Below are 15,508 nucleotides of genomic sequence, written 5' to 3'. Positions count from 1 at the left end.
TCCTCTTCCTCATCCTCATCCTCTGCAGAGTCTCAGCAGGTATGTGTAACATGTTTCTATAAAGGCTGAAGTCCATTGTGTCAATTCACTGTAAACACTGTTTAATACAGTGCCTTGCAAAAGTATTCAAAATATTCATTTTGTTGCATTACAACCTGTAATTTAAATAGATTTTTATTTGGATTTCATGTAATGGGCATACACACAATAGTCCAAATTGGTGAAGTGAAATGAAAAAGTTACTTGTTTCAAAAAATTCTAACAAATAAATAACGGAAAAGTGGTGAGTTCATATGTATTCACCCCCTTTGCTATGAAGTCCCTAAATAAGATCTGGTGCAACCAATTACCTTCAGAAGTCACATAATTCGTTAAATAAAGTAAACCTGTGTGCAATCTAAGTGTCACACGATCTCAGTATATATACACCTGTTCTGAAAGGCCCCAGAGTCTGTAACACCACTAAGCATGGGGCACCACCAAACAAGCGGCACCATGAAGACAAAGGAGCTCTCCAAACAGGTCAGGGACAAAGTTGTGGAGAAGTACAGATCAGGGTTGGGTTATAAAAAAAATATCAGAAACTTTGAACATCCCACGGAGCACCATTAAATCCATTATTAAACAATGGAAAGAATATGGCACCACAACAAACCTGCCAAGAGAGGGCCGCCCACCAAAACTCACGGACCAGGCAAGGAGGGCATTAATCAGAGAGGCAACAAAGAGACCAAAGATAACCCTGAAGGAGCTGTAAAGCTCCATAGCGGAGATTGGAATATCTGTCCATAGGGCCACTTTAAACCGTACACTCCACAAAGCTGGGCTTTACAGAAGAGTGGCCAGAAAAAAGCCATTGCTTAAAGAAAAAAATAAGCAAATACGTTTGGTGTTCGCCAAAACCCTTCCCCGGAGTCACGTGTATCCTTTGTCTCAGGAGGAGAAGGCGGCTATGGAGACATATGTCACCGAATCTCTGAGGCAGGGATACATTCGGCCATCCACTTCACCCGTTTCCTCAAGTTTATTTTTTGTGAAGAAGAAAGATGGTGGGTTACGCCCGTGCATTGATTACCGTGGCCTAAATCAGATTACCATTAAGTACATCTATCCTTTACCTCTGATAGCTAGTATGACGGAATCATTGCAAAGGGGCACGCTTTTTCACAAAATTGGATCTCAGGAGCGCGTACAACCTAGTGCGTATCCGTGAGGGAGATGAGTGGAAGACGGCATTTAGCACAACCTCTGGACATTTTGAGTATCTGGTCATGCCATACGGGTTAATGAATGCTCCTTCAGTTTTCCAATCATTTGTGGATGAGATTTTCAGGGACCTGCACAGACAAGGGGTAGTGGTGTATATTGATGACATCCTTATATACTCCGCTACACATGCCGAGCATGTGTCCCTGGTGCGTAAGGTGCTTGGAAGACTGTTGGAGCATGACCTGTATGCTAAGGCAGAGAAATGCCTGTTCTTCCAGGAGTCCATCTCTTTCTTGGGGTACCATATGTCCGCGTCAGGGGTGATGATGGAGAGTGACCGCATTTCGGCCGTGCGTAATTGGGCGACTCCAACCACGCTAAAGGAGGTGCAGCGATTTTTGGGTTTTGCTAATTACTACCAGAGATTTATCCGGGGCTTTGGTCAGGTAGCAGCTCCCATTACCTCGTTACTGAAGGGGGGGCCGGTGCGTCTGCGGTGGTCAGCGGAGGCGGCCAGGGCTTTTAATCATTTGAAGGACCTGTTTACCTCGGCTCCAGTGCTGGCTCATCCGGACCCCTCTTTAGCCTTCACGGTTGAGGTGGCCGCGTCCGAGGCTGGAATAGGCGCTGTACTGTCTCAGCGCTCGGGTATGCCACCTAAACTCCGCCCCTGTGCCTTCTTTTCGAAGAAGCTCAGCCCGGCGGAGCGCAACTATGATGTGGGGGACCGGGAGCTGTTGGCTGTGGTCGAAGCTCTGAAAGCGTGGCGACATTGGCTTGAGGGGGCTAAACACCCTTTTCTCATTTTGACTGATCACCGCAATCTGGAGTACATCCGGGCAGCGAGGAGGTTAAACCCTCGCCAGGCAAGGTGGTCCATGTATCTCACCCGTTTTGTTTTCACCCTTTCCTACAGGCCAGGTTCCCAGAACGCTAAGGCAGATGCTCTGTCCCGATTGTATGACTCGGAGGGGAGTTCCGTGGAGCCCACTCCCGTACTTCCGGCGTCGTGTCTGGTGGCACCGGTGGTGTGGGAAGTTGACGCGGAGATCGAGCGGGCGTTGCGCAACAAACCCACTCCTCCCCAGTGTCCAGAGGGTCGTGTGTACGTACTGCTTGATGTCCGCGATCGGTTGATCTATTGGGCTCACACGTCACCCTCCTCTGGTCATCCTGGTATCGGTCGGACAGTGCACTGTCTTAGTGAGAAGTACTGGTGGCCCACCTTAGCTAAGGACGTGAGGGTTTATGTTTCCTCCTGCTCGGTGTGCGCCCATTGTAAGGCTCCTAGACACCTGCCCAGAGGGAAATTGCAACCTCTACCCGTTCCACAACGACCATGGTCCCACCTATCGGTGGACTTCGTGACGGATCTTCCCCCCTCACAAGGGAACACCACGATCCTGGTCGTTGTGGATCGGTTTTCTAAGTCCTGCCGCCTCATTCCGCTGCCCGGCCTCCCTACGGCCCTACAAACAGCTGAGGCCCTATTTACACACGTCTTCCGGCACTATGGGGTGCCTGAGAATATAGTGTCTGATCGGGGTTCCCAGTTCACCTCTAGGGTTTGGAGGGCGTTCATGGAGCGTCTGGGAGTCTCGGTCAGTCTGACCTCAGGATTTCACCCCGAGAGTAACGGGCAGGTGGAGAGAGTTAACCAGGAGGTGGGTAGGTTTCTGAGGTCGTTTTGCCAGGACCAGCGGGGGGAGTGGTCGGTTTACCTCACCTGGGCAGAGATAGCCCAGAACTCCATCCGCCACTCCTCCACTAACCTTTCTCCGTTCCAATGTGTATTAGGTTATCAGCCGGTTCTGGCACCTTGGCATCAGAGCCAGATCGAGGCACCTGCGGTGGACGAATGGATTCTGCGCTCGCAGGAGATCTGGAACGCTGCCCATGTACGTCTGCAGCGGGCCATCAGGCGGCAAAAGGCGAGCGCCGACCGCCACCGCAGTGAGGCCCCAGTGTATGCACCAGGGGACCGGGTCTGGCTCTCGACCCGAAACCTGCCCCTTCGCCTGCCCTGCCGGAAACTGGGTCGGCGGTTTGTGGGGCCATTCAAAGTCCTGAGGAGATTGAACGAGGTATGTTATAGGTTACAACTTCCTACTAATTATCGTATTAACCCCTCATTCCATGTGTCTCTCCTCAGGCCGGTGGTAGCTGGTCCACTCCAGGAGTCGGAGATACGGGAGGTTCCTCCGCCCCCGCTGGACATCGAGAGGGCACCGGCGTACTCGGTTCGGTCCATATTGGATTCGAGGCGTCGTGTGGGGGGCCTGCAGTATCTCGTGGAGTGGGAGGGGTACGGTCCGGAGGAACGGTGCTGGGTTCCTAGGAGGGATATCCTCGATCCATCCATGTTGAGGGATTACCAACGCAATCATCCCACTCGCCCCGCGCCGCGTCCTCCTGGCCGTCCCCGAGGCCGGTGTCGACGCACGGCTGGAGCCGCGCGTCAGGGGGGGGTACTGTCACAGATTTTGCCGAGACTGCCCCTCCTCCTTGCTCGGGCAGGTTTCGGCGTTCGTCATCACCGGAGTACTAGCTGCTGCCGATCTATGTTCTATGTTTCTATGTTCTACCTGTTGTGTCAGATTGTTTCACACCTGTTGTCCATCTTGTGATTACTCCGCCCCTATATAACCCTGTGGCTCCCATTGTGTTCTGTGCGTGTTTGTTGCTTGTACTCGTATGTCGTTGGTGAGCGGATTTGATCCTCCCTGCGTGGAGGCTTCTTGTTTCTTTACAAGCTTTAGTAAAGTTACGTTTTTTCTCTTGAGTTCTGTGTCCTGCGCCTGACTTCAGTCAACCGCGTACACCGACATCGTGACAGGTCCATAGATGTGAAAGTCCTACTGATTCCTTGGGCCATGTTGTTGGTGGTGACAGCTGGTATCCTAGTCACATGGAAGATGTGGACAAAGCATAGTAAGTAGTCATTTTATGTGAATATAAAAAAGGAGAATAGTTTACAAAAATACAAAATGTATTGACATTGTGACCAACAGTATATTGCTTGTCTGTGATTGATCTTGAATGACAGAAAGTATTTGGAGGAATTGTCTTTAAGAAATACATTCAGAGGTATTATTGTACTATAACAAACTCAGAAGTAATTGACATCTCCCTCTCTTTATTCCAGAGGACAATAAGGCCAAGGACCAGACAACTAACAACTCAGTGGTAGGATACACTTATTTTATTATATTCTATTATTTTCAACCATCTGCTTTTCTGTTCATGATTTGGGATCATCTACCATTTGAGTCGAGCATTACTTCTTCAGTTGATTATCAATTAGTTGACATAAAAGGTCCCATATTCTAACTGAACCCAATGCTGTTTAAAAGACAGAGAACAGGAAATTGTCAGTTCACTAAATAAATCTCTGATTGCATCCTATCATGGAAACAAACTGTGGTTTAGTTGGTAAATAGACAAGTCCTGTATCTCTTTGCTGTTAATTTCTTTGCAGTCTGCTGACCCTGAGCAGGACATTATTACATTTACATTTACATTTTAGTCATTTAGCAGACGCTCTTATCCAGAGCGACTTACAGTTAGTGATTACATTTTTTTTTTTTTTTATACTGGCCCCCCGTGGGAATCGAACCCACAACCCTGGCGTTGCAAACGCCATGCTCTATCAACTGAGCTATATCCCTGCCGGCCATTCCCTCCCCTACCCTGGACGACGCTGGGCCAATTGTGCGCCGCCCATGAGTCTCCCGGTCGCGGCCGGCTGCGACAGAGCCTGGATTCGAACCAGGATCTCTAGTGGCACAGTTAGCACTGCGATGCAGTGCCTTAGACCACTGCGCCACTCAGGAGTTATATTATATACAGCACAGTGAGCCACACCAGAGAAACAGCACAGCAGGTACAAACTGAATAAACCTGGTTTAGGTCTGTGGAGATCTTGGACTAGTACCAATCACTCCATCTCTGCATGGAGCTAAGATTCTCTCTCTCTTTCTCTCTCTCTCTCTCTCTCTCCTCTCTGCAGTGTTGAGCTGAGTATCTGAAGTTCCTATACTCTGTCTTCCTATGCATGTAGCCATGTGTTTCCCTTCTGTCCTTTCCATTTCTAAGAGCCCAAGCCCAGACAGCCACCATGACGTGATGTACAGCACTGTGATGCCTGATCAGTTCAGGACAGAACAGAAGGTCAACATATGGCTGCATGCATCGTTGGTCTTAGACAACATTATGGCTGTTACTCATATAACGTCATAGCCTTGGCAAATTTGCATCTGTTTTAGAAAACAATTGTATTTACAGTATAATCTTCTGTCTGCGAACAAGCAATAGATAAATGTACACTATAACAATATAACAATACATTTTTGTTATCTGGGTCTCTCTCTACCAGCAGGCCCCATTTCCTGAAGATGATGATGATGTCACATACAGCACTGTCATCCCCCAGCACAAGGCCCAACTAAAAGTACAGGCCAAGGTAAAGCTGCTCTGCTGATTAGCCACAGCTAGTATTATGTTATCAGAAACAACAGTAGGTGATTGTTTCCTCAGTGTTAATATAGTCATGGTTATGTCACCATTATACCTATAGGCATAATATATCACCTTTATGTCACATATCACAATTACAACTGGCTACACTTTTAATTTCACTGAGAAGTCTGTTTCAAACTGTACTCTCCATTATAACAGAACTGTCCCTGTTCACCTCTCTACCTGTTCCTCCTCTGTAGGCAGCAGAACCAGATGATAATGTGGTCTACAGCTCACTAGCTCTACAGGTGACCACACAGGTCAGTGTTGGTGTCTCCTCTGTCTGTTTTACCAGATACCGTTATCATTGTCTATCCGTAAGATGACAGTGTGTGTGATTGTGACTGAGTGTTTCTCTTCCTCTCCAGCAGAGGGTGTCGTATATGATGAATGGTGGCAATTATCGCTGTCAACAAAGAGTTCGCCATACTGCATCGTGTTAGAGGCTTTTATTAAAATCACGAATCTACAGCATAGATACAGACTCGCGATGTCCGGAGAACGGCTCCCCAGATTGCTATGGCCGTTCTGCCGTCTAATCGTTTACCCCCTATTTATAAACAATGCAAAGGGAGGGGCTACTCCCTTCTTCTGGCCAATCACCAGTCTCCCCTCGGCCGTCACCCTCCAAGCGGCACATTTCAAATAACATCATAAAACCTCCCCCCTCTGGCCTGAACAACCAACATTCCATTCCGTCATGAAAAACATTTAACAAAGACATAATCTTCAGATACGATATTCCCCCCTTTCGAGACGAAATAAACGTCTCGAAAACAAACAGAATAAGATTATGACTATTAACCATTTATCTCATTGAATATTCTTAACCTTAAACCCAAAAACATTCTCCTCTAGAGTGTAAATACCTTTCTATGAATTACCTGTTTATGAAGTGTGAATACATTACTATGACCTATGAAGAAATCTCTATGGAGTGTAAATACATTACTATGACATATGAACAACTGTTTATGAAGTATGAACACATTACTATGAATTATGAATAAATCTCTATGGAGTGTGAGAGCGAAAAACTGTCCAGCAGCCATCCATCCATATCAATCAAGACAGTAAAATTCTCTCACGGTCCCTCTGCCCCCGGCAACCACCGTCGGTACTCCAGATAACCTCATAACTCATGTAAATGCATTTGAAACTATGATGCCATTAAATACACATGTAAACAAAATCCTATCCATAAATATCCACTCTCAGGCTGGTCAACCCATAGGACCTGAAAGGGAATCTCTCCCTGCTTAAACCTTCTGTCCCTAACCCCATCGAAATAAACAAAAGCATCTACGATCCTCATCTGCATTCAATAACATCAAACATCATTCTACTAAAATCAATACCTAAGAATATGACACAATTATGTATTACACATCAAATATGTCTATATTTCATTGCAGACACTGGAATGTAGTCCACTACACTTCCTCTTCCTGTAGTGTCCTCTTCCAATGGACTTGTTGATGATGGAATCAGCCACACCCTCCTTGTTTCATCTCCTCCAGTCATATTGTCTTTGTTTGAGTATTCCAATCTCCACATGTTCTCCCACATGCTTCTGGAATGACAAGAAAATAAACGACCAAACAGTATCCTTTGCAAAACAACCACTTTCAAATTAAACCTCCATTTCACCTAAGAATTTAAAAAATGATACATAAATGATGCATGAATCACATTATCCATTAATCCATTCCCCCCTTTGATTCATAAATCACACTAAAAATCATACTAATATTGAAAAACCAATTTGAAAAATCATAAAATAATCCAAAATGATATTTATCCCTCAGTTCCACTTGTCCATCTTTATCCAGATCAGGAACAGTCCACACCGGCATCTGAGTGTTGTCTCCAGGCACCACTTCTCCAACCTATCTCAATCTCATAACTTTCTCAAAAGTCAGTACAAACATCACACAGTGTTATCAAAGCTTAAACTAGAATCTGACCCATCACTGCCCCTACTGGCCTAATTGATCTTGCAACCAAATCCTTTCAAATGCATCCCTTATAATGCCTCTATAACCCCAGTGATATTATCTGAACTATCTGGACTCACAGTAATACACTAATATTTATCAATATTATCTTCCCAAATGTTACACCATACCATGAATGAAGTCCCCCCTTCTCCCTTAAACTTATTCTTCAATGATAGACTTGAAGTCTATGACATGTCGCCATGTGTCTGCTAAATGACTGAAATGTAAATGTAATGTCACCCTTTTAACCCTAGATTTAGCTGTGTCCAATGCTATCCCTCTTATAATGGTAAAACCTCATATGGAAGCTTCAACGTTGACCTGTAACAACATCCTATCCCCCATAGGGTAAGAATATACTCTATCATAATTTCCCCTTATCCTCTAAAATTCACATAGTCACATTGTCAGTCAAAAGCTAATCTTTTAACCATCAAAGTCCTGCTCTTCTTACTACCTGATATATAAAAAGTAACCTATTATTTGTCATTACTACCCTTAAGGTCATACTTATCCAAAGTTATCATCTAACATCCCAATCTGATCTTTCCATAAACATACCCCTTACCTCATATGTTTTATTAGAACAAACACAACTTTTAGCCCTCAATATTGTACCTGAATACTTCAGAGTTTGCAATTACCTGATTTTACTTTCCCTCTAACCAATGCTCATAGGGTAATCCCTTCACCCAAGAACACTTAAACCCTACTGGTCTGACAACAACATTATTTTATCTGTCAATGACTGTTGCCAATTCCACAGTCATGACAAAGCTCAAAACTGACCCACACCTGACAGAGGCTGCGCAACCGTCTAACAGGTTCGGGATGGAATTCTCAACAGACATGGACCCTCAAGATTCCCCACTGACCTTACAGAATGAGTTAATCTATCTCTAATTTCCACAACAGAGGAACGAGCAGCACTGATCAGATGCCCCCCCCCTCTGTCATCAAAATCAAAAGACCCCATACTGCAGCTTCCATGATGAATCTCTATTCTCCATTTCAGATTAATCTATATTGTTTCTATCTGCTCTATTTTAACCCTATTCGTAATAACCTAAACCCCTGAGTCTCTCTTGCTGCCTCCTTTAATTTCAGAAAAGTTGTTGTCATCCTTCCTACATTTGCTATTACCATCGTATCATTAATCCCTTCCAAAGTTACCCTTAAAGTAGTTGATTTAGTTGATGAATTAAAACCCTTAATTCCTTCTAATGGAAAAGCTACCCATATCCTATGTGTATTATTCACTGTTGGAGTGACTACTGTAATAAACTTATCCTTAACTCCCTCTGTGACTGTGGAAACTTCTACAGACTTCAAATCTTCCATTATAAGCGTTCCTTTATGAATTACATAGCCCTTTAACCAATCATTCTTAACCGGAACACATTTCTATGCTTTCACTAGATAAATACACATATTCTCCCTGATCTTTATCTGTAACCTTACGCAAAATAATCCCTTATTTGAGTAGGTGCAACAGCTCCTACTTCTGATCCTGCTAACCATACTTATCCTCCCTAATTATCTCTCTCTCTCTCTCTCTGTGAAAGAAACGTCATCATCCTAAATGGCATATTATAATTATTATTCTCCTAACCCTCATACCAGTATTTTCCCCCTATAATTGATGCTGGACCCTTAATCAAATGCGCTATATTTATGGCTTTAATAACTATCAATGTTGAAAGAGTTAAATTGCTTCTCCCTGTTGTTCTAATAGACTGAAGTGTTAATGTCCTTATTTACTCCTAGGTTCCCCCAAGACTTTGAACTCCTTCCTTGTACTTCCATCCATCACCCCTAGTGTCACTTTTTCCCCCTTTCAGTTCTACCTCTAAACTTTAAACTTTTGATTACACAAAATACACCTATAATGACATTGATCTCCCTGCTGGAAACTGTAAATATAGATACTCAATCACCCTCAAATCATTCAGCAACACATACTTTCTCAATGCATCTGCTCCTAACCGATTTAAACTCCTACCATATCTTCCCACTAAACTTTAAAATGTCCTTCCTCACTGTTCTCTCTCTGTCTTACTACTAACTTTGAAACTTAGCTTACTGTCTCAGAGTCCCTTCAACCTAGCCTACCCCTAACTTATTTTAATCTAATCTATTCTCTCATAACAGTTAAAACCTTTTCCCCTGATCTATTGACAAAATCTCTTACCACCAAATTTTTGGAATATGTGATTGGGAAAGTTCCCCACCTGCTTCTGACTCATTACACACAGACTTGGCAAAACCGACTAAACACCTTTTAGCCTAACCTCAAATCTCTTTGTGTCAGGATGTAACCCAGAATAACAGTCACTCTATTAAGTTTATTTTCCCAGACAGATTGTCTAACAGGTAATCTAATACATTATCATCCTTCCTATGATATTTATCTTTTAAGCAAATGATTCCCCAAAAACCCTACTTTTTAAAATATGCTACCAGACAGTCAGTCGTCTAGTGTACATCTTTATTGTACGCTTCAATTCTCTTCCCAACACTACAATAACAGTATCTTCTAATATTAGTACTTTAAGAGTAAGTACTACCTCAAATCCCTATCCTAATTAGTTATCAATTAGTGAGATGTTTAACCTCTTTAGGCTGAACACAGATAAGTTTTCCCCTATTCACTATCACTTCTAATGGCCGGTGGTTTCAACTGTTAGCTATTTTCTCTTCTTCTCTAATCGAGGCTCTCAGCAATGCACCCCTTCCGGATATTCTCGGCACTCTAGAATATTTAGTGTTCACCTGAAGCACCGGTGATCTTCACTTGCTCGTTGATCTTCCTCTGTTTCTTCTTCTCCAATTCTGTGTCTGTCCAGAAACTGACAGTCGATATGGAACATCTGGTCCCCCCTTGGTTGGTACAATTGCCTTTGATATTGTTCAGTTAAAGCTGTAACAGTGATTGTTGATTTGATTCCCTCTGATTCTTCATAACCAACACTTATTTTCTCCTTCTCCAACTCTTGGGATTATTTTCTCAGCAGATTTTCTTGATCCTGTTCCTTCTCGTCGTTCACATATCAGTATTCTTCAAAAGGTTATCTTCTAAGTTCTGTTCTTGAAATATCATCTTCCATCATCTTCTTACTTTTCTTCATCAGAACTCGAATATCTTGTCTTCTTCTTCGTTCAACTTTCATCCGAGATCAAGTCTCCAGTATCCTTCTTTCCTCTCTTGCCACTTCCTTCTGATCACAGAGTCACCTCCACCCATGGCCTCTCATCAATCACTCTCATCGTCATCATCGTCATCTCCTTAAGTTCCCAGACATCTCGGTTTTCTTCCGTCTTCTGGATTAATCTTCATCGTTGTTTCTACTCGTATTCGTCTTCATCTCTGATGCCATAATCACCCTGCTGGATGATGTCTTTCTGCTGAATCCATATGTGAGAAAGGTGTACTAACATCTGCCATTAGTCTCTCCTAACACTACTCTAACCCTACTTTGATTAAAAAATGACTATTTTAATCAATTTTCCCCTATATCAAGCCCTTTATATTCCTTTATTGTGAACTATCCTATTTTAGACTATTTAAGTTATATAGACTTCCCCCCTGTAATTATTAATATAACCCTAACAACTCCAAATAAATCCTGAATAATAAACCCAATTTTTATTCCTATATCCTATGTCACCAATATCAATTAGTGTTGAGTATATCTCACCACAACCCATCAACTGTCAGTAAATGCAAGTTAGTCATCTTCAGACTAAAATACCCCTAAACAAAGCCTTTTAACCCCTTGCTCTAACCCCTAATTATCATAAATTTACAGAAGAATCCTCAATCCATCCTGGATTCCCAACACATCTGTAATTAAACCCCAGTGATGCACATAGCCTCCAAAATGCAATTTTTAATGAAATAGAATTTGCCAAGCCCCTTGTAAAATCGTCATAACATCACATATCCTGTTAGGGAAAGATCTTGTAACCATAATCAGTACCAAAACCTTTTTTGACTTGATCCTCTGCCACGTGACGTGATCACTTCCTGTATCTCCTCGCTCCCCCTCTCTCTCCTGTCTCTCATGACAAGGGATAAAGACACAAGAACAGCTTTTAGTAGTTCATGCCATCACTGAGTATTTCCAACCATTCAATATTCATTCGTTCTACCTTATTCACTCTAAGACTAAACTCAGAATTAAATAAATCGCTCAAAAACCTTTTTTTTTAATCCGTTATTTAATTATTTAATTCAATCTATTATAATCCGTTATCCTATATTTAATGTATAAATTCAATAGGTACCCAAACAAGTTTCATCTTAACCCACCACCGTTTAAACTAGAATCATCGTGTGAAAATCTCCTTGTGCCTATTTGTTCCGTCGTCTGTGTTCCTCTGTCTCCCCCTGCCGTTTAACCAATGTGTTGTTTTGCAGAATCCCACGCATGCGCAAATATCATTTTAAAATTAAACGCATCCCCATACATTTACTAAATAGATCGCTCCAAACCATTTCATTTAATTTTAATCGTCTTATTTTAATTAATTATACTCCGTCAACATATATTTGATCTATAAATGTACTACATCTCGCCAAACAGTTTCCCGTTCAAATAACAGTTACTTTAACGATTTTAAAAGATTCATGTCCAACTTTCCTCCTCGATAGCTATTACACCCCTGCAAAGAAACCCCAAAGACCTCTGACCTTAAGCCACCATTTTGTTTTGGAGGCTCAGCGCCACCTCATGTCGTAGTTTTTAGCCCCGTAAAATCACACGCACAACCCCTTAAGCCCATGCTGACCACACAATAGACCGATAGCATTACGCTACAGCGTCACTATTTTATACGTTATACTCACACAATTACACATAACAGAGCTCACATTTGCGTAGAACTTTCAGTTCCATCACATACAAACAAGTTTAAGAGGCTTTAATCCATCGCAGTGGACCTCTAAGGTTACAGTTATCATGTAGCACACAACACACTTAGCATTTAGCAGTCAGCCATTGCTAACTGCTGCCTACAACATGTAACAAAACCCAGCATTGCGTTCCTTTAATTGAGTACTGTTTCGTTTGCCCTAAATTTATTCTGCCGTGGATATGGCTATTTCAGTGAGCGATCCCCCCCAATGCAACTATCCCGTCGAACAGAAGTTGAGTAAGCCATCCCCAAGAAATGTCCCACCAACCCCCAGTCCCAGACTGAACCTGAACACTCCTAACGCATGTCCAGGATTTTGGCCCACCCTGCGGTCGCCCCGTTCGTAACGAGGGCTTATCTAAACCTGCAATGCTCTAAAGAATGCGCATATCTGAATTTACCAACCATTGACCATAGTTACCAATGAAATAATTTACCAATCATTGTCACCCGTTACCAATGAAATAATCTCAATTATACCGTTCCTTTTGCTCTAAATTTGTCATTGCCCATAGTTACCAATGAAATATAAATTTATGCTCTAAATCCTCATTGCCATCCGTTACCAATGAAATATAAACTTATCACTCTAAATTATCATTGTCTATAGTTACCAATGACATAACATTTTAGCAGACTCCAGTCGACCAGCAAAAACGCCACCGAGGCCGGGTCATAATGGAACATCTCCTCAATGTACACAAGTCATATCCAATCTAACAAACTCCGAAGCGATAAGGACACTCACCCTTTTTCGGCCATGCTTCAGAGAGAGTTAGGCCGGCGGTTGACTGAAACAAGGAGGAGACGCAAACCCAGGCCCCACGTTGGGCGCCATTATGTCGTATATGATGAATGGTGGCAATTATCGCTGTCAACAAAGAGTTCGCCATACTGCATCGTGTTAGAGGCTTTTATTAAAATCACGAATCTACAGCATAGATACAGACTCGCGATGTCCGGAGAACGGCTCCCCAGATTGCTATGGCCGTTCTGCCGTCTAATCGTTTACCCCCTATTTATAAACAATGCAAAGGGAGGGGCTACTCCCTTCTTCTGGCCAATCACCAGTCTCCCCTCGGCCGTCACCCTCCAAGCGGCACATTTCAAATAACATCATAAAACCTCCCCCCTCTGGCCTGAACAACCAACATTCCATTCCGTCATGAAAAACATTTAACAAAGACATAATCTTCAGATACGATAAGGGCAACAGCAGAACAGCAGTGACTGACTGAGTGATCTTGGTTGGGTCCTTATCCTGGAAGGACAGCCCACTCTCCGCTCCTGTGTCACAACATCTATTTCAATTTAAGGGCTTTATTGTTAATGGAAACATATGTTAACATTGCCAAAGCAAGTTAAATACATAAAAAACAAAAGTGAAATAAACAATAAAAAATGAACAGTAAACATTACACTCACAAAAGTTCCAAAATAATAAAGATAATTATAATGTGATATTGAGTCTATATACAGTGTTGTAATGATGTGCAAATAGTTGAAGTACAAAAGGGAAAATAAATAAACATAAATATGGCTTGTATTTACAATGGTGTTTGTTCTTCACTGGTTGCCCTTTTCTTGTGGCAACAGGTCACAAATCTTGCTGCTGTGATTGCACACTGTCGTATTTCACCCAATAGATATGGGAGTTCATCAAAATTGGATTTGTTTCCGAATTCTTTGTGGATCTGTGTAATCTGAGGGAAATATGTGTCTCTAACATGGTCACACATTTGGCAGGAGGTAAGGAAAGCTTTGACTATGTACAGACTCATTGATCATAGCCTTGCTACTGAGAATGGCCGCCGAAGGCAGACCTGGCTCTCAAGGGTAGACAGGCTATGTGCACACTGCCCACAAGATGAGGTGGAAACTGAGCTGCACTTCCTAACTTTTGGGTCAGTCACAGTGGTCAGGTATTCTGCCGCTGTGTACTCTGTTCAGGGCCAAATAGCATTCCAGTTTGCTCCGTTTTTTTTGTAAATTATTTCCAATGTGTCAAGTAATCATCTTTTTGTTTTCTCATGATTTGGTTGGGTCTAATTGTGTTGTTTTCCTGGGGCTCTGTGAGGTGTGTTTGTATTTGTGAAATTAGCGCCAGGACCAGCTTGCTTAGGGGACTCTTCTCCAGGTTCATCTCTCTGTAGGTGATTGCTTTGTTATGGAAGGTTTGGGAATCGCTTCCTTTTAGGTGGCTGTAGAATTTGACAGCTGTTTTCTGGATTTTGATCATTAGCGGGTATCGGCCTAATTCTATTCTGCATGGATTATTTTGTGTTTTACGTTTTACACGGAGGATAATTTCGCAGAATTCTTCATGCAGAGTCTCAATTTGGTGTCTGTCCCCTTTTGTGAATTCTTGGTTGGTGAGCGGACCCCAGACCTCACAACCATGAAGGGCAATGGGTTCTATAACTGATTCAAGTATTTTTAGCCAGATCCTAATTGGTATGTCGAATTTTATGTTCCTTTTGATGGCATAGAAGGTCCTTCTTGCCTTGTCTCTCAGATCGTTCACAGCTTTGTGGAAGTTACCTGTGGCGCTGATGTTTAGGCCGAGGTAGGTATAGTTTTATGTTTCATCTAGGGCAACGGTGTCTAGATGAACTGGACCTTTTTTGGAACACTATTATCTTTGTCTTACTGAGATTTACTGTCAGGGCCCAGGTCTGAGAGAATCTGTGCAGAAGATCTAGGTGCTGCTGTAGGCCATCCTTGGTTGGGGACAGAAGCACCAGATCATCAGCAAACAGACATTTTACGTCAGATTCTAGTAGGGTGAGGCCAGGTGCATCTATCTGCCTCCAATATGCTTCTGTCATACCTCTTAACCCACCCCAGAAAGACCCCTCTATCCT

The 15,508-nt window shown here is 42.9% G+C and overlaps 2 long non-coding RNA genes across 3 annotated transcripts; both read left to right on the top strand.

Annotated features, from left to right (window-relative positions):
* The first annotated feature begins 3,650 nt into the window (after positions 1–3,650).
* On the top strand, positions 3,651–4,713 carry LOC311122190. Its single transcript, XR_014612392.1, has 3 exons — positions 3,651–4,140; positions 4,355–4,395; positions 4,688–4,713. It is a non-coding gene; the product is annotated as an uncharacterized lncRNA (long non-coding RNA).
* Positions 4,714–5,047: 334 nt separating this feature from the next.
* On the top strand, positions 5,048–5,987 carry LOC311122189. Of its 2 annotated transcripts, none has more exons than XR_014612390.1 (3): positions 5,048–5,092; positions 5,585–5,671; positions 5,928–5,987. It is a non-coding gene; the product is annotated as an uncharacterized lncRNA (long non-coding RNA). The 2 variants fall into 2 exon arrangements; XR_014612391.1 differs by lacking the exon at positions 5,048–5,092 and adding an exon at positions 5,326–5,379 and having other exon boundaries at positions 5,588–5,671.
* Positions 5,988–15,508: the final 9,521 nt, after the last annotated feature.

Source organism: Coregonus lavaretus (genome assembly GCF_964263955.1).
Source record: "Coregonus lavaretus genome assembly, contig: HAP1_SCAFFOLD_1366, whole genome shotgun sequence".
NCBI classification, from domain to species: Eukaryota; Metazoa; Chordata; class Actinopteri; order Salmoniformes; family Salmonidae; genus Coregonus; species Coregonus lavaretus.
This window is presented reverse-complemented; position numbering and strand designations above follow the sequence as displayed.